Source organism: Canis lupus, chromosome 7 (assembly GCF_048164855.1).
Source record: "Canis lupus baileyi chromosome 7, mCanLup2.hap1, whole genome shotgun sequence".
Classification (NCBI taxonomy): domain Eukaryota; kingdom Metazoa; phylum Chordata; class Mammalia; order Carnivora; family Canidae; genus Canis; species Canis lupus.
Genome location: NC_132844.1, coordinates 76,265,355 through 76,288,164, shown reverse-complemented (window position 1 = coordinate 76,288,164; position 22,810 = coordinate 76,265,355).

Genomic DNA, 22,810 nt, shown 5'->3' with positions numbered 1-22,810 from the left:
GACATCTGCCTCCCATGCATACACACTTCTGAGAGTTGAGCTTATGGCCTGTACCTCCACAGCCAGCCTGCTGGTACCCTTGGCTTCTAAAAGGCCTAGGCTCGCTGTTTGACGGAAGTGCTGGGAGAGGTAATTGGAATCACCCGGCACACATGACTAGTGCCTCCAAGCTCAGTTCAGTGATTTCCTAGTAATTCCTGTGGTAGACTGGTGCTACATACTAAGTTCCATACGTGAGAGGGTAGCTGAACGCCTTGTCCAAAACCATCTTACTTCTGAGAGTTGAGCTCAGCCTCAGTCCCTCACAGTTCCACACTGCCTGCAGAGTGAGTTTCGCAGGTCTTCAGCAGAGACGTTTGCCAGAGGCTTCTGAGACGCAGGGTAACAATGCAGACCTGGAGGGTATCCCCAGGTGCAGTCGACTGATAATCTTGGAACCTCCTGACTCAGAATACTGCTACCTTCTCACTGCCATAGGAATGCAGCTAGTTGACAGCTGGCTTCAAGGCATGCTTCCCTGTGAGAGCTGAGGACAGGGCAGAACCCTCCCGCATGCTGCCTGACTGTAGGAGTAGCTGCTAACATCCTAATATTAGTGGCTGGGAGAGGTTGAGGGAAAAGCATGTGTGAGCACTGGGCCTGAACTCCCGTGTATCTGAGTTGTATACAGCGATTTCCAACGAATTTCCTCAACCAGAGTGTAGCTAGGTTCCAAATCCCATGTACGTGCGGGTAGCAGACATCTGCCTCCCATGCATACACACTTCTGAGAGTTGAGCTTATGGCCTGTACCTCCACATCCAGCCTGCTGGTACCCTTGGCTTCTAAAAGGCCTAGGCTCGCTGTTTGACGGAAGTGCTGGGAGAGGTAATTGGAATCTCCCGGCACACAAGACGAGTGCCTCCAAGCTCAATTCACGATTTCCCAGTAATTCTTGTGGTAGACAGGTGCTACATACTAAGTTCCATATGTGAGAAGGTAGCTGAACGCCTTGTCCAAAAGCATCTTACTTCTGAGAGTTGAGCCCACCCTCAGTCCCTCACAGTTCCACACTGCCTGCAGAGTGAGTTTCACACGTCTTCACCAGAGACCATTTCCAGAGGCTTCTGAGTACAAGTTAACAATGCAGACCTGGAGGGTATCTCCAGGTGCAGTAGAGTGGTAATCTTGGAACCTCCTGTCTCAGAGTACTGCTACCTTCTCAGTGCCATAGGAATGCAGCTAGTTGACAGCTGGCTTCAAGACATGCTTCCCTGTGAGAGCTGAGGACAGGGCAGAACCCTCCCGCATCCTGCCTGACTGTAGGAGTAGCTGCTAACATCCTTATGTTAGTGGCTGGGAGAGGTTGCGGGAAAAGCATGTGTGAGCACTGGGCCTGAACTCCCGTGTATCTGAGTTGAATACAGCGATTTCCAATGGCCTTCTTCAATCACAGTGTAGCTAGGTTCCAACTCCCATGTCCGAGTGGGTAGCAGACATCTGACTCCCATGCATACACACTTCTGAGAGTTGAGCTTATGGCCTGTACCTCCACATCCAGCCTGCTGGTACCCTTGGCTTCTAAAAGGCCTAGGCTCGCTGTTTGACGGAAGTGCTGGGAGAGGTAATTGGAATCACCCGGCACACAAGACTAGTGCCTCCAAGCTCAGTTCAGCGATTTCCTAGTAATTCCTGTGGTAGACTGGTGCTACATACTAAGTTCCATACGTGAGAGGGTAGCTGAACGCCTTGTCCAAAACCATCTTACTTCTGAGAGTTGAGCTCAGCCTCAGTCCCTCACAGTTCCACACTGCCTGCAGAGTGAGTTTCGCAGGTCTTCAGCAGAGACGTTTGCCAGAGGCTTCTGAGACGCAGGGTAACAATGCAGACCTGGAGGGTATCCCCAGGTGCAGTCGACTGGTAATCTTGGAACCTCCTGACTCAGAATACTGCTACCTTCTCACTGCCATAGGAATGCAGCTAGTTGACAGCTAGCTGGCTTCAAGACATGCTTCCCTGAGAGAGCTTAGGACAGGGCAGAACCCTCCCGCATGCTGCCTGACTGTAGGTGTAGCTGCTAACATCCTTATGTTAGTGGCTGGGAGAGGTTGCGGGAAAAGCATGTGTGAGCACTGGGCCTGAACTTCCGTGTATCTGAGTTGAATACAGTGATTTCCAACGGCTTTCCTCAACAGAGTGTAGCTAGATTCCAAATCCCATGTACGAGCGGGTAGCAGACATCTGCCTCCCATGCGTACACACTTCTGAGAGTTGAGCTTATGGCCTGTATCTCCACAGCCAGCCTGCTGGTACCCTTGGCTTCTAAAAGGCCTAGGCTCGCTGTTTGACGGAAGTGCTGGGAGAGGTAATTGGAATCACCCGGCACACAAGACTAGTGCCTCCAAGCTCAGTTCAGCGATTTCCTAGTAATTCCTGTGGTAGACTGGTGCTACATACTAAGTTCCATACGTGAGAGGGTAGCTGAACGCCTTGTCCAAAACCATCTTACTTCTGAGAGTTGAGCACACCCTCAGTCCCTCACACTTCCACACTGCCTGCAGAGTGAGTTTCGCAGGTCTTCAGCAGAGACGTTTGCCAGAGGCTTCTGAGACGCAGGGTAACAATGCAGACCTGGAGGGTATCCCCAGGTGCAGTCGACTGGTAATCTTGGAACCTCCTGACTCAGAATACTGCTACCTTCTCACTGCCATAGGAATGCAGCTAGTTGACAGCTGGCTTCAAGACATGCTTCCCTGTGAGAGCTGAGGACAGGGCAGAACCCTCCCGCATGCTGCTTGACTGTAGGAGTAGCTGCTAACATCCTTATGTTAGTGGCTGGGAGAGGTTGCGGGAAAAGCATGTGTGAGCACTGGGCCTGAACTCCCGTGTATCTGAGTTGAATACAGCGATTTCCAACGGCTTTCCTCAACCAGAGTGTAGCTAGGTTCCAACTCCCATGTCCGAGTGGGTAGCAGACATCTGCCTCCCATGCATACACACTTCTGAGAGTTGACCTTATGGCCTGTACCTCCACATCCAGCCTGCTGGTACCCTTGGCTTCTAAAAGGCCTAGGCTCGCTGTTTGACGGAAGTGCTGGGAGAGGTAATTGGAATCACCCGGCACACAAGACTAGTGCCTCCAAGCTCAGTTCAGCGATTTCCTAGTAATTCCTGTGGTAGACTGGTGCTACATACTAAGTTCCATACGTGAGAGGGTAGCTGAACGCCTTGTCCAAAACCATCTTACTTCTGAGAGTTGAGCTCACCCTCAGTCCCTCACAGTTCCACACTGCCTGCAGAGTGAGTTTCGCAGGTCTTCAGCAGAGACGTTTGCCAGAGGCTTCTGAGACGCAGGGTAACAATGCAGACCTGGAGGGTATCCCCAGGTGCAGTCGACTGGTAATCTTGGAACCTCCTGACTCAGAATACTGCTACCTTCTCACTGCCATAGGAATGCAGCTAGTTGACAGCTGGCTTCAAGACATGCTTCCCTGTGAGAGCTGAGGACAGGGCAGAACCTTCCCGCATGCTGCCTGACTGTAGGAGTAGCTGCTAACATCCTTATGTTAGTGGCTGGGAGAGGTTGCGGGAAAAGCATGTGTGAGCACTGGGCCTGAACTCCCGTGTATCTGAGTTGAATACAGCGATTTCCAACGGCTTTCCTCAACCAGAGTGTAGCTACGTTCCAAATCCCATGTCCGAGTGGGTAGCAGACATCTGCCTCCCATGCATACACACTTCTGAGAGTTGAGCTTATGGCCTGTACCTCCACATCCAGCCTGCTGGTACCGTTGGCTTCTAAAAGGCCTAGGCTCGCAGTTTGACGGAAGTGCTGGGAGAAGTAATTGGAATCTCCCGGCACACAAGACTAGTGCCTCCAAGCTCAATTCACGATTTCCCAGTAATTCTTGTGGTAGACAGGTGCCACATACTAAGTTCCATATGTGAGATTGTAGCTGAACGCCTTGTCCAAAAGCATCTTACTTCTGAGAGTTGAGCCCACCCTCAGTCCCTCACAGTTCCACACTGCCTGCAGAGTGAGTTTCACACGTCTTCACCAGAGACTATTGCCAGAGGCTTCTGAGTACAAGTTAACAATGCAGACCTGGAGGGTATCTCCAGGTGCAGTAGAGTGGTAATCTTGGAACCTCCTGACTCAGAGTACTGCTACCTTCTCACTGCCATAGGAATGCAGCTAGTTGACAGCTGGCTTCAAGACATGCTTCCCTGTGAGAGCTGAGGACAGGGCAGAACCCTCCCGCATGCTGCCTGACTGTAGGAGTAGCTGCTAACATCCTTATGTTAGAGGCTGGGAGAGGTTGCGGGAAAAGCATGTGTGAGCACTGGGCCTGAACTCCCGTGTATCTGAGTTGAATACAGCGATTTCCAATGGCCTTCTTCAATCACAGTGTAGCTAGGTTCCAACTCCCATGTCCGAGGGGGTAGCAGACATCTGCCTCCCATGCATACACACTTCTGAGAGTTGAGCTTATGGCCTGTACCTCCACATCCAGCCTGCTGGTACCCTTGGCTTCTAAAAGGCCTAGGCTCGCTGTTTGACGGAAGTGCTGGGAGAGGTAATTGGAATCACCCGGCACACAAGACTAGTGCCTCCAAGCTGAGTTTAGCGATTTCCTAGTAATTCCTGTAGTACAGTGGTGCTACATACTAAGTTCCATACGTGAGAGGGTAGCTGAACGCCTTGTCCAAAACCATCTTACTTCTGAGAGTTGAGCTCAGCCTCAGTCCCTCACAGTTCCACACTGCCTGCAGAGTGAGTTTCGCAGGTCTTCAGCAGAGACGTTTGCCAGAGGCTTCTGAGACGCAGGGTAACAATGCAGACCTGGAGGGTATCCCCAGGTGCAGTCGACTGGTAATCTTGGAACCTCCTGACTCAGAATACTGCTACCTTCTCACTGCCATAGGAATGCAGCTAGTTGACAGCTAGCTGGCTTCAAGACATGCTTCCCTGAGAGAGCTTAGGACAGGGCAGAACCCTCGGCATGCTGCCTGACTGTAGGTGTAGCTGCTAACATCCTTATGTTAGTGGCTGGGAGAGGTTGCGGGAAAAGCATGTGTGAGCACTGGGCCTGAACTTCCGTGTATCTGAGTTGAATACAGTGATTTCCAACGGCTTTCCTCAACAGAGTGTAGCTAGATTCCAAATCCCATGTTCGAGCGGGTAGCAGACATCTGCCTCCCATGCGTACACACTTCTGAGAGTTGAGCTTATGGCCTGTATCTCCACAGCCAGCCTGCTGGTACCCTTGGCTTCTAAAAGGCCTAGGCTCGCTGTTTGACGGAAGTGCTGGGAGAGGTAATTGGAATCACCCGGCACACAAGACTAGTGCCTCCAAGCTCAGTTCAGCGATTTCCTAGTAATTCCTGTGGTAGACTGGTGCTACATACTAAGTTCCATACGTGAGAGGGTAGCTGAACGCCTTGTCCAAAACCATCTTACTTCTGAGAGTTGAGCACACCCTCAGTCCCTCACACTTCCACACTGCCTGCAGAGTGAGTTTCGCAGGTCTTCAGCAGAGACGTTTGCCAGAGGCTTCTGAGACGCAGGGTAACAATGCAGACCTGGAGGGTATCCCCAGGTGCAGTCGACTGGTAATCTTGGAACCTCCTGACTCAGAATACTGCTACCTTCTCACTGCCATAGGAATGCAGCTAGTTGACAGCTGGCTTCAAGACATGCTTCCCTGTGAGAGCTGAGGACAGGGCAGAACCCTCCCGCATGCTGCCTGACTGTAGGAGTAGCTGCTAACATCCTTATGTTAGTGGCTGGGAGAGGTTGCGGGAAAAGCATGTGTGAGCACTGGGCCTGAACTCCCGTGTATCTGAGTTGAATACAGCGATTTCCAACGGCTTTCCTCAACCAGAGTGTAGGTAGGTTCCAACTCCCATGTCCGAGTGGGTAGCAGACATCTGCCTCCCATGCATACACACTTCTGAGAGTTGACCTTATGGCCTGTACCTCCACATCCAGCCTGCTGGTACCCTTGGCTTCTAAAAGGCCTAGGCTCGCTGTTTGACGGAAGTGCTGGGAGAGGTAATTGGAATCACCCGGCACACAAGACTAGTGCCTCCAAGCTCAGTTCAGCGATTTCCTAGTAATTCCTGTGGTAGACTGGTGCTACATACTAAGTTCCATACGTGAGAGGGTAGCTGAACGCCTTGTCCAAAACCATCTTACTTCTGAGAGTTGAGCTCACCCTCAGTCCCTCACAGTTCCACACTGCCTGCAGAGTGAGTTTCGCAGGTCTTCAGCAGAGACGTTTGCCAGAGGCTTCTGAGACGCAGGGTAACAATGCACCTGGAGGGTATCCCCAGGTGCAGTCGACTGGTAATCTTGGAACCTCCTGACTCAGAATACTGCTACCTTCTCACTGCCATAGGAATGCAGCTAGTTGACAGCTGGCTTCAAGACATGCTTCCCTGTGAGAGCTGAGGACAGGGCAGAACCTTCCCGCATGCTGCCTGACTGTAGGAGTAGCTGCTAACATCCTTATGTTAGTGGCTGGGAGAGGTTGCGGGAAAAGCATGTGTGAGCACTGGGCCTGAACTCCCGTGTATCTGAGTTGAATACAGCGATTTCCAACGGCTTTCCTCAACCAGAGTGTAGCTACGTTCCAAATCCCATGTCCGAGTGGGTAGCAGACATCTGCCTCCCATGCATACACACTTCTGAGAGTTGAGCTTATGGCCTGTACCTCCACATCCAGCCTGCTGGTACCGTTGGCTTCTAAAAGGCCTAGGCTCGCAGTTTGACGGAAGTGCTGGGAGAGGTAATTGGAATCTCCCGGCACACAAGACGAGTGCCTCCAAGCTCAATTCACGATTTCCCAGTAATTCTTGTGGTAGACAGGTGCCACATACTAAGTTCCATATGTGAGATTGTAGCTGAACGCCTTGTCCAAAAGCATCTTACTTCTGAGAGTTGAGCCCACCCTCAGTCCCTCACAGTTCCACACTGCCTGCAGAGTGAGTTTCACACGTCTTCACCAGAGACTATTGCCAGAGGCTTCTGAGTACAAGTTAACAATGCAGACCTGGAGGGTATCTCCAGGTGCAGTAGAGTGGTAATCTTGGAACCTCCTGACTCAGAGTACTGCTACCTTCTCACTGCCATAGGAATGCAGCTAGTTGACAGCTGGCTTCAAGACATGCTTCCCTGTGAGAGCTGAGGACAGGGCAGAACCCTCCCGCATGCTGCCTGACTGTAGGAGTAGCTGCTAACATCCTTATGTTAGTGGCTGGGAGAGGTTGCGGGAAAAGCATGTGTGAGCACTGGGCCTGAACTCCCGTGTATCTGAGTTGAATACAGCGATTTCCAATGGCCTTCTTCAATCACAGTGTAGCTAGGTTCCAACTCCCATGTCCGAGTGGGTAGCAGACATCTGCCTCCCATGCATACACACTTCTGAGAGTTGAGCTTATGGCCTGTACCTCCACATCCAGCCTGCTGGTACCCTTGGCTTCTAAAAGGCCTAGGCTCGCTGTTTGACGGAAGTGCTGGGAGAGGTAATTGGAATCACCCCGCACACAAGACTAGTGCCTCCAAGCTCAGTTCAGCGATTTCCTAGTAATTCCTGTGGTAGACTGGTGCTACATACTAAGTTCCATACGTGAGAGGGTAGCTGAACGCCTTGTCCAAAACCATCTTACTTCGGAGAGTTGAGCTCAGCCTCAGTCCCTCACAGTTCCACACTGCCTGCAGAGTGAGTTTCGCAGGTCTTCAGCAGAGACGTTTGCCAGAGGTTTCTGAGACGCAGGGTAACAATGCAGACCTGGAGGGTATCCCCAGGTGCAGTAGACTGGTAATCTTGGAACCTCCTGACTCAGAATACTGCTACCTTCTCACTGCCATAGGAATGCAGCTAGTTGACAGCTGGCTTCAAGGCATGCTTCCCTGTGAGAGCTGAGGACAGGGCAGAACCCTCCCGCATGCTGCCTGACTGTAGGAGTAGCTGCTAACATCCTAATATTAGTGGCTGGGAGAGGTTGAGGGAAAAGCATGTGTGAGCACTGGGCCTGAACTCCCGTGTATCTGAGTTGTATACAGCGATTTCCAACGAATTTCCTCAACCAGAGTGTAGCTAGGTTCCAAATCCCATGTACGTGCGGGTAGCAGACATCTGCCTCCCATGCATACACACTTCTGAGAGTTGAGCTTATGGCCTGTACCTCCACATCCAGCCTGCTGGTACCCTTGGCTTCTAAAAGGCCTAGGCTCGCTGTTTGACGGAAGTGCTGGGAGAGGTAATTGGAATCTCCCGGCACACAAGACGAGTGCCTCCAAGCTCAATTCACGATTTCCCAGTAATTCTTGTGGTAGACAGGTGCTACATACTAAGTTCCATATGTGAGAAGGTAGCTGAACGCCTTGTCCAAAAGCATCTTACTTCTGAGAGTTGAGCCCACCCTCAGTCCCTCACAGTTCCACACTGCCTGCAGAGTGAGTTTCACACGTCTTCACCAGAGACCATTTCCAGAGGCTTCTGAGTACAAGTTAACAATGCAGACCTGGAGGGTATCTCCAGGTGCAGTAGAGTGGTAATCTTGGAACCTCCTGTCTCAGAGTACTGCTACCTTCTCAGTGCCATAGGAATGCAGCTAGTTGACAGCTGGCTTCAAGACATGCTTCCCTGTGAGAGCTGAGGACAGGGCAGAACCCTCCCGCATCCTGCCTGACTGTAGGAGTAGCTGCTAACATCCTTATGTTAGTGGCTGGGAGAGGTTGCGGGAAAAGCCTGTGTGAGCACTGGGCCTGAACTCCCGTGTATCTGAGTTGAATACAGCGATTTCCAATGGCCTTCTTCAATCACAGTGTAGCTAGGTTCCAACTCCCATGTCCGAGTGGGTAGCAGACATCTGACTCCCATGCATACACACTTCTGAGAGTTGAGCTTATGGCCTGTACCTCCACATCCAGCCTGCTGGTACCCTTGGCTTCTAAAAGGCCTAGGCTCGCTGTTTGACGGAAGTGCTGGGAGAGGTAATTGGAATCACCCGGCACACAAGACTAGTGCCTCCAAGCTGAGTTCAGCGATTTCCTAGTAATTCCTGTGGTAGACTGGTGCTACATACTAAGTTCCATACGTGAGAGGGTAGCTGAACGCCTTGTCCAAAACCATCTTACTTCTGAGAGTTGAGCTCAGCCTCAGTCCCTCACAGTTCCACACTGCCTGCAGAGTGAGTTTCGCAGGTCTTCAGCAGAGACGTTTGCCAGAGGCTTCTGAGACGCAGGGTAACAATGCAGACCTGGAGGGTATCCCCAGGTGCAGTCGACTGGTAATCTTGGAAACTCCTGACTCAGAATACTGCTACCTTCTCACTGCCATAGGAATGCAGCTAGTTGACAGCTAGCTGGCTTCAAGACATGCTTCCCTGTGAGAGCTGAGGACAGGGCAGAACCCTCCCGCATGCTGCCTGACTGTAGGAGTAGCTGCTAACATCCTAATGTTAGTGGCTGGGAGAGGTTGCGGGAAAAGCATGTGTGAGCACTGGGCCTGAACTCCCGTGTATCTGAGTTGAATACAGCGATTTCCAACGGCTTTCCTCAACCAGAGTGTAGCTAGGTTCCAAATCCCATGTACGAGCGGGTAGCAGACATCTGCCTCCCATGCATACACACTTCTGAGAGTTGAGCTTATGGCCTGTACCTCCACAGCCAGCCTGCTGGTACCCTTGGCTTCTAAAAGGCCTAGGCTCGCTGTTTGACGGAAGTGCTGGGAGAGGTAATTGGAATCTCCCGGCACACAAGACGAGTACCTCCAAGCTCAATTCACGATTTCCCAGTAATTCTTGTGGTAGACAGGTGCTACATACTAAGTTCCATATGTGAGATGGTAGCTGAACGCCTTGTCTAAAAGCATCTTACTTCTGAGAGTTGAGCCCACCCTCAGTCCCTCACAGTTCCACACTGCCTGCAGAGTGAGTTTCACACGTCTTCACCAGAGACGATTGCCAGAGGCTTCTGAGTACAAGTTAAAAATGCAGACATGGAGGGTGTCTCCAGGTGCAGTAGAGTGGTAATCTTGGAACCTCCTGACTCAGAATACTGCTACCTTCTCACTGCCATAGGAATGCAGCTAGTTGACAGCTGGCTTCAAGACATGCTTCCCTGTGAGAGCTGAGGACAGGGCAGAACCCTCCCGCATCCTGCCTGACTGTAGGAGTAGCTGCTAACATCCTTATGTTAGTGGCTGGGAGAGGTTGCGGGAAAAGCATGTGTGAGCACTGGGCCTGAACTCCCGTGTATCTGAGTTGAATACAGCGATTTCCAATGGCCTTCTTCAATCACAGTGTAGCTAGGTTCCAACTCCCATGTCCGAGTGGGTAGCAGACATCTGCCTCCCATGCATACACACTTCTGAGAGTTGAGCTTATGGCCTGTACCTCCACATCCAGCCTGCTGGTACCCTTGGCTTCTAAAAGGCCTAGGCTCGCTGTTTGACGGAAGTGCTGGGAGAGGTAATTGGAATCACCCGGCACACAAGACTAGTGCCTCCAAGCTCAGTTCAGCGATTTCCTAGTAATTCCTGTGGTAGACTGGTGCTACATACTAAGTTCCATACGTGAGAGGGTAGCTGAACGCCTTGTCCAAAACCATCTTACTTCTGAGAGTTGAGCTCAGCCTCAGTCCCTCACAGTTCCACACTGCCTGCAGAGTGAGTTTCGCAGGTCTTCAGCAGAGACGTTTGCCAGAGGCTTCTGAGACGCAGGGTAACAATGCAGACCTGGAGGGTATCCCCAGGTGCAGTCGACTGGTAATCTTGGAACCTCCTGACTCAGAATACTGCTACCTTCTCACTGCCATAGGAATGCAGCTAGTTGACAGCTGGCTTCAAGACATGCTTCCCTGTGAGAGCTGAGGACAGGGCAGTACCCTCCCGCATGCTGCCTGACTGTAGGAGTGGCTGCTAACATCCTAATCTTAGTGGCTGGCAGAGGCTGCGGGAAAAGCATGTGTGAGCACTGGGCCTGAACTCCCGTGTATCTGAGTTGAATACAGCGATTCCCAACGGCTTTCCTCAAACAGAGTGTAGCTAGGTTCCAAATCCCATGTACGAGCGGGTAGCAGACATCTGCCTCCCATGCATACACACTTCTGAGAGTTGAGCTTATGGCCTGTACCTCCACAGCCAGCCTGCTGGTACCCTTGGCTTCTAAAAGGCCTAGGCTCGCTGTTTGACGGAAGTGCTGGGAGAGGTAATTGGAATCACCCGGCACACATGACTAGTGCCTCCAAGCTCAGTTCAGTGATTTCCTAGTAATTCCTGTGGTAGACTGGTGCTACATACTAAGTTCCATACGTGAGAGGGTAGCTGAACGCCTTGTCCAAAACCATCTTACTTCTGAGAGTTGAGCTCAGCCTCAGTCCCTCACAGTTCCACACTGCCTGCAGAGTGAGTTTCGCAGGTCTTCAGCAGAGACGTTTGCCAGAGGCTTCTGAGACGCAGGGTAACAATGCAGACCTGGAGGGTATCCCCAGGTGCAGTCGACTGATAATCTTGGAACCTCCTGACTCAGAATACTGCTACCTTCTCACTGCCATAGGAATGCAGCTAGTTGACAGCTGGCTTCAAGGCATGCTTCCCTGTGAGAGCTGAGGACAGGGCAGAACCCTCCCGCATGCTGCCTGACTGTAGGAGTAGCTGCTAACATCCTAATATTAGTGGCTGGGAGAGGTTGAGGGAAAAGCATGTGTGAGCACTGGGCCTGAACTCCCGTGTATCTGAGTTGTATACAGCGATTTCCAACGAATTTCCTCAACCAGAGTGTAGCTAGGTTCCAAATCCCATGTACGTGCGGGTAGCAGACATCTGCCTCCCATGCATACACACTTCTGAGAGTTGAGCTTATGGCCTGTACCTCCACATCCAGCCTGCTGGTACCCTTGGCTTCTAAAAGGCCTAGGCTCGCTGTTTGACGGAAGTGCTGGGAGAGGTAATTGGAATCTCCCGGCACACAAGACGAGTGCCTCCAAGCTCAATTCACGATTTCCCAGTAATTCTTGTGGTAGACAGGTGCTACATACTAAGTTCCATATGTGAGAAGGTAGCTGAACGCCTTGTCCAAAAGCATCTTACTTCTGAGAGTTGAGCCCACCCTCAGTCCCTCACAGTTCCACACTGCCTGCAGAGTGAGTTTCACACGTCTTCACCAGAGACCATTTCCAGAGGCTTCTGAGTACAAGTTAACAATGCAGACCTGGAGGGTATCTCCAGGTGCAGTAGAGTGGTAATCTTGGAACCTCCTGTCTCAGAGTACTGCTACCTTCTCAGTGCCATAGGAATGCAGCTAGTTGACAGCTGGCTTCAAGACATGCTTCCCTGTGAGAGCTGAGGACAGGGCAGAACCCTCCCGCATCCTGCCTGACTGTAGGAGTAGCTGCTAACATCCTTATGTTAGTGGCTGGGAGAGGTTGCGGGAAAAGCATGTGTGAGCACTGGGCCTGAACTCCCGTGTATCTGAGTTGAATACAGCGATTTCCAATGGCCTTCTTCAATCACAGTGTAGCTAGGTTCCAACTCCCATGTCCGAGTGGGTAGCAGACATCTGACTCCCATGCATACACACTTCTGAGAGTTGAGCTTATGGCCTGTACCTCCACATCCAGCCTGCTGGTACCCTTGGCTTCTAAAAGGCCTAGGCTCGCTGTTTGACGGAAGTGCTGGGAGAGGTAATTGGAATCACCCGGCACACAAGACTAGTGCCTCCAAGCTCAGTTCAGCGATTTCCTAGTAATTCCTGTGGTAGACTGGTGCTACATACTAAGTTCCATACGTGAGAGGGTAGCTGAACGCCTTGTCCAAAACCATCTTACTTCTGAGAGTTGAGCTCAGCCTCAGTCCCTCACAGTTCCACACTGCCTGCAGAGTGAGTTTCGCAGGTCTTCAGCAGAGACGTTTGCCAGAGGCTTCTGAGACGCAGGGTAACAATGCAGACCTGGAGGGTATCCCCAGGTGCAGTCGACTGGTAATCTTGGAACCTCCTGACTCAGAATACTGCTACCTTCTCACTGCCATAGGAATGCAGCTAGTTGACAGCTAGCTGGCTTCAAGACATGCTTCCCTGAGAGAGCTTAGGACAGGGCAGAACCCTCCCGCATGCTGCCTGACTGTAGGTGTAGCTGCTAACATCCTTATGTTAGTGGCTGGGAGAGGTTGCGGGAAAAGCATGTGTGAGCACTGGGCCTGAACTTCCGTGTATCTGAGTTGAATACAGTGATTTCCAACGGCTTTCCTCAACAGAGTGTAGCTAGATTCCAAATCCCATGTACGAGCGGGTAGCAGACATCTGCCTCCCATGCGTACACACTTCTGAGAGTTGAGCTTATGGCCTGTATCTCCACAGCCAGCCTGCTGGTACCCTTGGCTTCTAAAAGGCCTAGGCTCGCTGTTTGACGGAAGTGCTGGGAGAGGTAATTGGAATCACCCGGCACACAAGACTAGTGCCTCCAAGCTCAGTTCAGCGATTTCCTAGTAATTCCTGTGGTAGACTGGTGCTACATACTAAGTTCCATACGTGAGAGGGTAGCTGAACGCCTTGTCCAAAACCATCTTACTTCTGAGAGTTGAGCACACCCTCAGTCCCTCACACTTCCACACTGCCTGCAGAGTGAGTTTCGCAGGTCTTCAGCAGAGACGTTTGCCAGAGGCTTCTGAGACGCAGGGTAACAATGCAGACCTGGAGGGTATCCCCAGGTGCAGTCGACTGGTAATCTTGGAACCTCCTGACTCAGAATACTGCTACCTTCTCACTGCCATAGGAATGCAGCTAGTTGACAGCTGGCTTCAAGACATGCTTCCCTGTGAGAGCTGAGGACAGGGCAGAACCCTCCCGCATGCTGCTTGACTGTAGGAGTAGCTGCTAACATCCTTATGTTAGTGGCTGGGAGAGGTTGCGGGAAAAGCATGTGTGAGCACTGGGCCTGAACTCCCGTGTATCTGAGTTGAATACAGCGATTTCCAACGGCTTTCCTCAACCAGAGTGTAGCTAGGTTCCAACTCCCATGTCCGAGTGGGTAGCAGACATCTGCCTCCCATGCATACACACTTCTGAGAGTTGACCTTATGGCCTGTACCTCCACATCCAGCCTGCTGGTACCCTTGGCTTCTAAAAGGCCTAGGCTCGCTGTTTGACGGAAGTGCTGGGAGAGGTAATTGGAATCACCCGGCACACAAGACTAGTGCCTCCAAGCTCAGTTCAGCGATTTCCTAGTAATTCCTGTGGTAGACTGGTGCTACATACTAAGTTCCATACGTGAGAGGGTAGCTGAACGCCTTGTCCAAAACCATCTTACTTCTGAGAGTTGAGCTCACCCTCAGTCCCTCACAGTTCCACACTGCCTGCAGAGTGAGTTTCGCAGGTCTTCAGCAGAGACGTTTGCCAGAGGCTTCTGAGACGCAGGGTAACAATGCAGACCTGGAGGGTATCCCCAGGTGCAGTCGACTGGTAATCTTGGAACCTCCTGACTCAGAATACTGCTACCTTCTCACTGCCATAGGAATGCAGCTAGTTGACAGCTGGCTTCAAGACATGCTTCCCTGTGAGAGCTGAGGACAGGGCAGAACCTTCCCGCATGCTGCCTGACTGTAGGAGTAGCTGCTAACATCCTTATGTTAGTGGCTGGGAGAGGTTGCGGGAAAAGCATGTGTGAGCACTGGGCCTGAACTCCCGTGTATCTGAGTTGAATACAGCGATTTCCAACGGCTTTCCTCAACCAGAGTGTAGCTACGTTCCAAATCCCATGTCCGAGTGGGTAGCAGACATCTGCCTCCCATGCATACACACTTCTGAGAGTTGAGCTTATGGCCTGTACCTCCACATCCAGCCTGCTGGTACCGTTGGCTTCTAAAAGGCCTAGGCTCGCAGTTTGACGGAAGTGCTGGGAGAAGTAATTGGAATCTCCCGGCACACAAGACTAGTGCCTCCAAGCTCAATTCACGATTTCCCAGTAATTCTTGTGGTAGACAGGTGCCACATACTAAGTTCCATATGTGAGATTGTAGCTGAACGCCTTGTCCAAAAGCATCTTACTTCTGAGAGTTGAGCCCACCCTCAGTCCCTCACAGTTCCACACTGCCTGCAGAGTGAGTTTCACACGTCTTCACCAGAGACTATTGCCAGAGGCTTCTGAGTACAAGTTAACAATGCAGACCTGGAGGGTATCTCCAGGTGCAGTAGAGTGGTAATCTTGGAACCTCCTGACTCAGAGTACTGCTACCTTCTCACTGCCATAGGAATGCAGCTAGTTGACAGCTGGCTTCAAGACATGCTTCCCTGTGAGAGCTGAGGACAGGGCAGAACCCTCCCGCATGCTGCCTGACTGTAGGAGTAGCTGCTAACATCCTTATGTTAGAGGCTGGGAGAGGTTGCGGGAAAAGCATGTGTGAGCACTGGGCCTGAACTCCCGTGTATCTGAGTTGAATACAGCGATTTCCAATGGCCTTCTTCAATCACAGTGTAGCTAGGTTCCAACTCCCATGTCCGAGGGGGTAGCAGACATCTGCCTCCCATGCATACACACTTCTGAGAGTTGAGCTTATGGCCTGTACCTCCACATCCAGCCTGCTGGTACCCTTGGCTTCTAAAAGGCCTAGGCTCGCTGTTTGACGGAAGTGCTGGGAGAGGTAATTGGAATCACCCGGCACACAAGACTAGTGCCTCCAAGCTGAGTTTAGCGATTTCCTAGTAATTCCTGTAGTACAGTGGTGCTACATACTAAGTTCCATACGTGAGAGGGTAGCTGAACGCCTTGTCCAAAACCATCTTACTTCTGAGAGTTGAGCTCAGCCTCAGTCCCTCACAGTTCCACACTGCCTGCAGAGTGAGTTTCGCAGGTCTTCAGCAGAGACGTTTGCCAGAGGCTTCTGAGACGCAGGGTAACAATGCAGACCTGGAGGGTATCCCCAGGTGCAGTCGACTGGTAATCTTGGAACCTCCTGACTCAGAATACTGCTACCTTCTCACTGCCATAGGAATGCAGCTAGTTGACAGCTAGCTGGCTTCAAGACATGCTTCCCTGAGAGAGCTTAGGACAGGGCAGAACCCTCGGCATGCTGCCTGACTGTAGGTGTAGCTGCTAACATCCTTATGTTAGTGGCTGGGAGAGGTTGCGGGAAAAGCATGTGTGAGCACTGGGCCTGAACTTCCGTGTATCTGAGTTGAATACAGTGATTTCCAACGGCTTTCCTCAACAGAGTGTAGCTAGATTCCAAATCCCATGTTCGAGCGGGTAGCAGACATCTGCCTCCCATGCGTACACACTTCTGAGAGTTGAGCTTATGGCCTGTATCTCCACAGCCAGCCTGCTGGTACCCTTGGCTTCTAAAAGGCCTAGGCTCGCTGTTTGACGGAAGTGCTGGGAGAGGTAATTGGAATCACCCGGCACACAAGACTAGTGCCTCCAAGCTCAGTTCAGCGATTTCCTAGTAATTCCTGTGGTAGACTGGTGCTACATACTAAGTTCCATACGTGAGAGGGTAGCTGAACGCCTTGTCCAAAACCATCTTACTTCTGAGAGTTGAGCACACCCTCAGTCCCTCACACTTCCACACTGCCTGCAGAGTGAGTTTCGCAGGTCTTCAGCAGAGACGTTTGCCAGAGGCTTCTGAGACGCAGGGTAACAATGCAGACCTGGAGGGTATCCCCAGGTGCAGTCGACTGGTAATCTTGGAACCTCCTGACTCAGAATACTGCTACCTTCTCACTGCCATAGGAATGCAGCTAGTTGACAGCTGGCTTCAAGACATGCTTCCCTGTGAGAGCTGAGGACAGGGCAGAACCCTCCCGCATGCTGCCTGACTGTAGGAGTAGCTGCTAACATCCTTATGTTAGTGGCTGGGAGAGGTTGCGGGAAAAGCATGTGTGAGCACTGGGCCTGAACTCCCGTGTATCTGAGTTGAATACAGCGATTTCCAACGGCTTTCCTCAACCAGAGTGTAGGTAGGTTCCAACTCCCATGTCCGAGTGGGTAGCAGACATCTGCCTCCCATGCATACACACTTCTGAGAGTTGACCTTATGGCCTGTACCTCCACATCCAGCCTGCTGGTACCCTTGGCTTCTAAAAGGCCTAGGCTCGCTGTTTGACGGAAGTGCTGGGAGAGGTAATTGGAATCACCCGGCACACAAGACTAGTGCCTCCAAGCTCAGTTCAGCGATTTCCTAGTAATTCCTGTGGTAGACTGGTGCTACATACTAAGTTCCATACGTGAGAGGGTAGCTGAACGCCTTGTCCAAAACCATCTTACTTCTGAGAGTTGAGCTCACCCTCAGTCCCTCACAGTTCCACACTGCCTGCAGAGTGAGTTTCGCAGGTCTTCAGCAGAGACGTTTGCCAGAGGCTTCTGAGACGCAGGGTAACAATGCACCTGGAGGGTATCCCCAGGTGCAGTCGACTGGTAATCTTGGAACCTCCTGACTCAGAATACTGCTACCTTCTCACTGCCATAGGAATGCAGCTAGTTGACAGCTGGCTTCAAGACATGCTTCCCTGTGAGAGCTGAGGACAGGGCAGAACCTTCCCGCATGCTGCCTGACTGTAGGAGTAGCTGCTAACATCCTTATGTTAGTGGCTGGGAGAGGTTGCGGGAAAAGCATGTGTGAGCACTGGGCCTGAACTCCCGTGTATCTGAGTTGAATACAGCGATTTCCAACGGCTTTCCTCAACCAGAGTGTAGCTACGTTCCAAATCCCATGTCCGAGTGGGTAGCAGACATCTGCCTCCCATGCATACACACTTCTGAGAGTTGAGCTTATGGCCTGTACCTCCACATCCAGCCTGCTGGTACCGTTGGCTTCTAAAAGGCCTAGGCTCGCAGTTTGACGGAAGTGCTGGGAGAGGTAATTGGAATCTCCCGGCACACAAGACGAGTGCCTCCAAGCTCAATTCACGATTTCCCAGTAATTCTTGTGGTAGACAGGTGCCACATACTAAGTTCCATATGTGAGATTGTAGCTGAACGCCTTGTCCAAAAGCATCTTACTTCTGAGAGTTGAGCCCACCCTCAGTCCCTCACAGTTCCACACTGCCTGCAGAGTGAGTTTCACACGTCTTCACCAGAGACTATTGCCAGAGGCTTCTGAGTACAAGTTAACAATGCAGACCTGGAGGGTATCTCCAGGTGCAGTAGAGTGGTAATCTTGGAACCTCCTGACTCAGAGTACTGCTACCTTCTCACTGCCATAGGAATGCAGCTAGTTGACAGCTGGCTTCAAGACATGCTTCCCTGTGAGAGCTGAGGACAGGGCAGAACCCTCCCGCATGCTGCCTGACTGTAGGAGTAGCTGCTAACATCCTTATGTTAGTGGCTGGGAGAGGTTGCGGGAAAAGCATGTGTGAGCACTGGGCCTGAACTCCCGTGTATCTGAGTTGAATACAGCGATTTCCAATGGCCTTCTTCAATCACAGTGTAGCTAGGTTCCAACTCCCATGTCCGAGTGGGTAGCAGACATCTGCCTCCCATGCATACACACTTCTGAGAGTTGAGCTTATGGCCTGTACCTCCACATCCAGCCTGCTGGTACCCTTGGCTTCTAAAAGGCCTAGGCTCGCTGTTTGACGGAAGTGCTGGGAGAGGTAATTGGAATCACCCCGCACACAAGACTAGTGCCTCCAAGCTCAGTTCAGCGATTTCCTAGTAATTCCTGTGGTAGACTGGTGCTACATACTAAGTTCCATACGTGAGAGGGTAGCTGAACGCCTTGTCCAAAACCATCTTACTTCGGAGAGTTGAGCTCAGCCTCAGTCCCTCACAGTTCCACACTGCCTGCAGAGTGAGTTTCGCAGGTCTTCAGCAGAGACGTTTGCCAGAGGTTTCTGAGACGCAGGGTAACAATGCAGACCTGGAGGGTATCCCCAGGTGCAGTAGACTGGTAATCTTGGAACCTCCTGACTCAGAATACTGCTACCTTCTCACTGCCATAGGAATGCAGCTAGTTGACAGCTGGCTTCAAGGCATGCTTCCCTGTGAGAGCTGAGGACAGGGCAGAACCCTCCCGCATGCTGCCTGACTGTAGGAGTAGCTGCTAACATCCTAATATTAGTGGCTGGGAGAGGTTGAGGGAAAAGCATGTGTGAGCACTGGGCCTGAACTCCCGTGTATCTGAGTTGTATACAGCGATTTCCAACGAATTTCCTCAACCAGAGTGTAGCTAGGTTCCAAATCCCATGTACGTGCGGGTAGCAGACATCTGCCTCCCATGCATACACACTTCTGAGAGTTGAGCTTATGGCCTGTACCTCCACATCCAGCCTGCTGGTACCCTTGGCTTCTAAAAGGCCTAGGCTCGCTGTTTGACGGAAGTGCTGGGAGAGGTAATTGGAATCTCCCGGCACACAAGACGAGTGCCTCCAAGCTCAATTCACGATTTCCCAGTAATTCTTGTGGTAGACAGGTGCTACATACTAAGTTCCATATGTGAGAAGGTAGCTGAACGCCTTGTCCAAAAGCATCTTACTTCTGAGAGTTGAGCCCACCCTCAGTCCCTCACAGTTCCACACTGCCTGCAGAGTGAGTTTCACACGTCTTCACCAGAGACCATTTCCAGAGGCTTCTGAGTACAAGTTAACAATGCAGACCTGGAGGGTATCTCCAGGTGCAGTAGAGTGGTAATCTTGGAACCTCCTGTCTCAGAGTACTGCTACCTTCTCAGTGCCATAGGAATGCAGCTAGTTGACAGCTGGCTTCAAGACATGCTTCCCTGTGAGAGCTGAGGACAGGGCAGAACCCTCCCGCATCCTGCCTGACTGTAGGAGTAGCTGCTAACATCCTTATGTTAGTGGCTGGGAGAGGTTGCGGGAAAAGCCTGTGTGAGCACTGGGCCTGAACTCCCGTGTATCTGAGTTGAATACAGCGATTTCCAATGGCCTTCTTCAATCACAGTGTAGCTAGGTTCCAACTCCCATGTCCGAGTGGGTAGCAGACATCTGACTCCCATGCATACACACTTCTGAGAGTTGAGCTTATGGCCTGTACCTCCACATCCAGCCTGCTGGTACCCTTGGCTTCTAAAAGGCCTAGGCTCGCTGTTTGACGGAAGTGCTGGGAGAGGTAATTGGAATCACCCGGCACACAAGACTAGTGCCTCCAAGCTGAGTTCAGCGATTTCCTAGTAATTCCTGTGGTAGACTGGTGCTACATACTAAGTTCCATACGTGAGAGGGTAGCTGAACGCCTTGTCCAAAACCATCTTACTTCTGAGAGTTGAGCTCAGCCTCAGTCCCTCACAGTTCCACACTGCCTGCAGAGTGAGTTTCGCAGGTCTTCAGCAGAGACGTTTGCCAGAGGCTTCTGAGACGCAGGGTAACAATGCAGACCTGGAGGGTATCCCCAGGTGCAGTCGACTGGTAATCTTGGAACCTCCTGACTCAGAATACTGCTACCTTCTCACTGCCATAGGAATGCAGCTAGTTGACAGCTAGCTGGCTTCAAGACATGCTTCCCTGAGAGAGCTTAGGACAGGGCAGAACCCTCCCGCATGCTGCCTGACTGTAGGTGTAGCTGCTAACATCCTTATGTTAGTGGCTGGGAGAGGTTGCGGGAAAAGCATGTGTGAGCACTGGGCCTGAACTTCCGTGTATCTGAGTTGAATACAGTGATTTCCAACGGCTTTCCTCAACAGAGTGTAGCTAGATTCCAAATCCCATGTACGAGCGGGTAGCAGACATCTGCCTCCCATGCGTACACACTTCTGAGAGTTGAGCTTATGGCCTGTATCTCCACAGCCAGCCTGCTGGTACCCTTGGCTTCTAAAAGGCCTAGGCTCGCTGTTTGACGGAAGTGCTGGGAGAGGTAATTGGAATCACCCGGCACACAAGACTAGTGCCTCCAAGCTCAGTTCAGCGATTTCCTAGTAATTCCTGTGGTAGACTGGTGCTACATACTAAGTTCCATACGTGAGAGGGTAGCTGAACGCCTTGTCCAAAACCATCTTACTTCTGAGAGTTGAGCACACCCTCAGTCCCTCACACTTCCACACTGCCTGCAGAGTGAGTTTCGCAGGTCTTCAGCAGAGACGTTTGCCAGAGGCTTCTGAGACGCAGGGTAACAATGCAGACCTGGAGGGTATCCCCAGGTGCAGTCGACTGGTAATCTTGGAACCTCCTGACTCAGAATACTGCTACCTTCTCACTGCCATAGGAATGCAGCTAGTTGACAGCTGGCTTCAAGACATGCTTCCCTGTGAGAGCTGAGGACAGGGCAGAACCCTCCCGCATGCTGCTTGACTGTAGGAGTAGCTGCTAACATCCTTATGTTAGTGGCTGGGAGAGGTTGCGGGAAAAGCATGTGTGAGCACTGGGCCTGAACTCCCGTGTATCTGAGTTGAATACAGCGATTTCCAACGGCTTTCCTCAACCAGAGTGTAGCTAGGTTCCAACTCCCATGTCCGAGTGGGTAGCAGACATCTGCCTCCCATGCATACACACTTCTGAGAGTTGACCTTATGGCCTGTACCTCCACATCCAGCCTGCTGGTACCCTTGGCTTCTAAAAGGCCTAGGCTCGCTGTTTGACGGAAGTGCTGGGAGAGGTAATTGGAATCACCCGGCACACAAGACTAGTGCCTCCAAGCTCAGTTCAGCGATTTCCTAGTAATTCCTGTGGTAGACTGGTGCTACATACTAAGTTCCATACGTGAGAGGGTAGCTGAACGCCTTGTCCAAAACCATCTTACTTCTGAGAGTTGAGCTCACCCTCAGTCCCTCACAGTTCCACACTGCCTGCAGAGTGAGTTTCGCAGGTCTTCAGCAGAGACGTTTGCCAGAGGCTTCTGAGACGCAGGGTAACAATGCAGACCTGGAGGGTATCCCCAGGTGCAGTCGACTGGTAATCTTGGAACCTCCTGACTCAGAATACTGCTACCTTCTCACTGCCATAGGAATGCAGCTAGTTGACAGCTGGCTTCAAGACATGCTTCCCTGTGAGAGCTGAGGACAGGGCAGAACCTTCCCGCATGCTGCCTGACTGTAGGAGTAGCTGCTAACATCCTTATGTTAGTGGCTGGGAGAGGTTGCGGGAAAAGCATGTGTGAGCACTGGGCCTGAACTCCCGTGTATCTGAGTTGAATACAGCGATTTCCAACGGCTTTCCTCAACCAGAGTGTAGCTACGTTCCAAATCCCATGTCCGAGTGGGTAGCAGACATCTGCCTCCCATGCATACACACTTCTGAGAGTTGAGCTTATGGCCTGTACCTCCACATCCAGCCTGCTGGTACCGTTGGCTTCTAAAAGGCCTAGGCTCGCAGTTTGACGGAAGTGCTGGGAGAGGTAATTGGAATCTCCCGGCACACAAGACGAGTGCCTCCAAGCTCAATTCACGATTTCCCAGTAATTCTTGTGGTAGACAGGTGCCACATACTAAGTTCCATATGTGAGATTGTAGCTGAACGCCTTGTCCAAAAGCATCTTACTTCTGAGAGTTGAGCCCACCCTCAGTCCCTCACAGTTCCACACTGCCTGCAGAGTGAGTTTCACACGTCTTCACCAGAGACTATTGCCAGAGGCTTCTGAGTACAAGTTAACAATGCAGACCTGGAGGGTATCTCCAGGTGCAGTAGAGTGGTAATCTTGGAACCTCCTGACTCAGAGTACTGCTACCTTCTCACTGCCATAGGAATGCAGCTAGTTGACAGCTGGCTTCAAGACATGCTTCCCTGTGAGAGCTGAGGACAGGGCAGAACCCTCCCGCATGCTGCCTGACTGTAGGAGTAGCTGCTAACATCCTTATGTTAGTGGCTGGGAGAGGTTGCGGGAAAAGCATGTGTGAGCACTGGGCCTGAACTCCCGTGTATCTGAGTTGAATACAGCGATTTC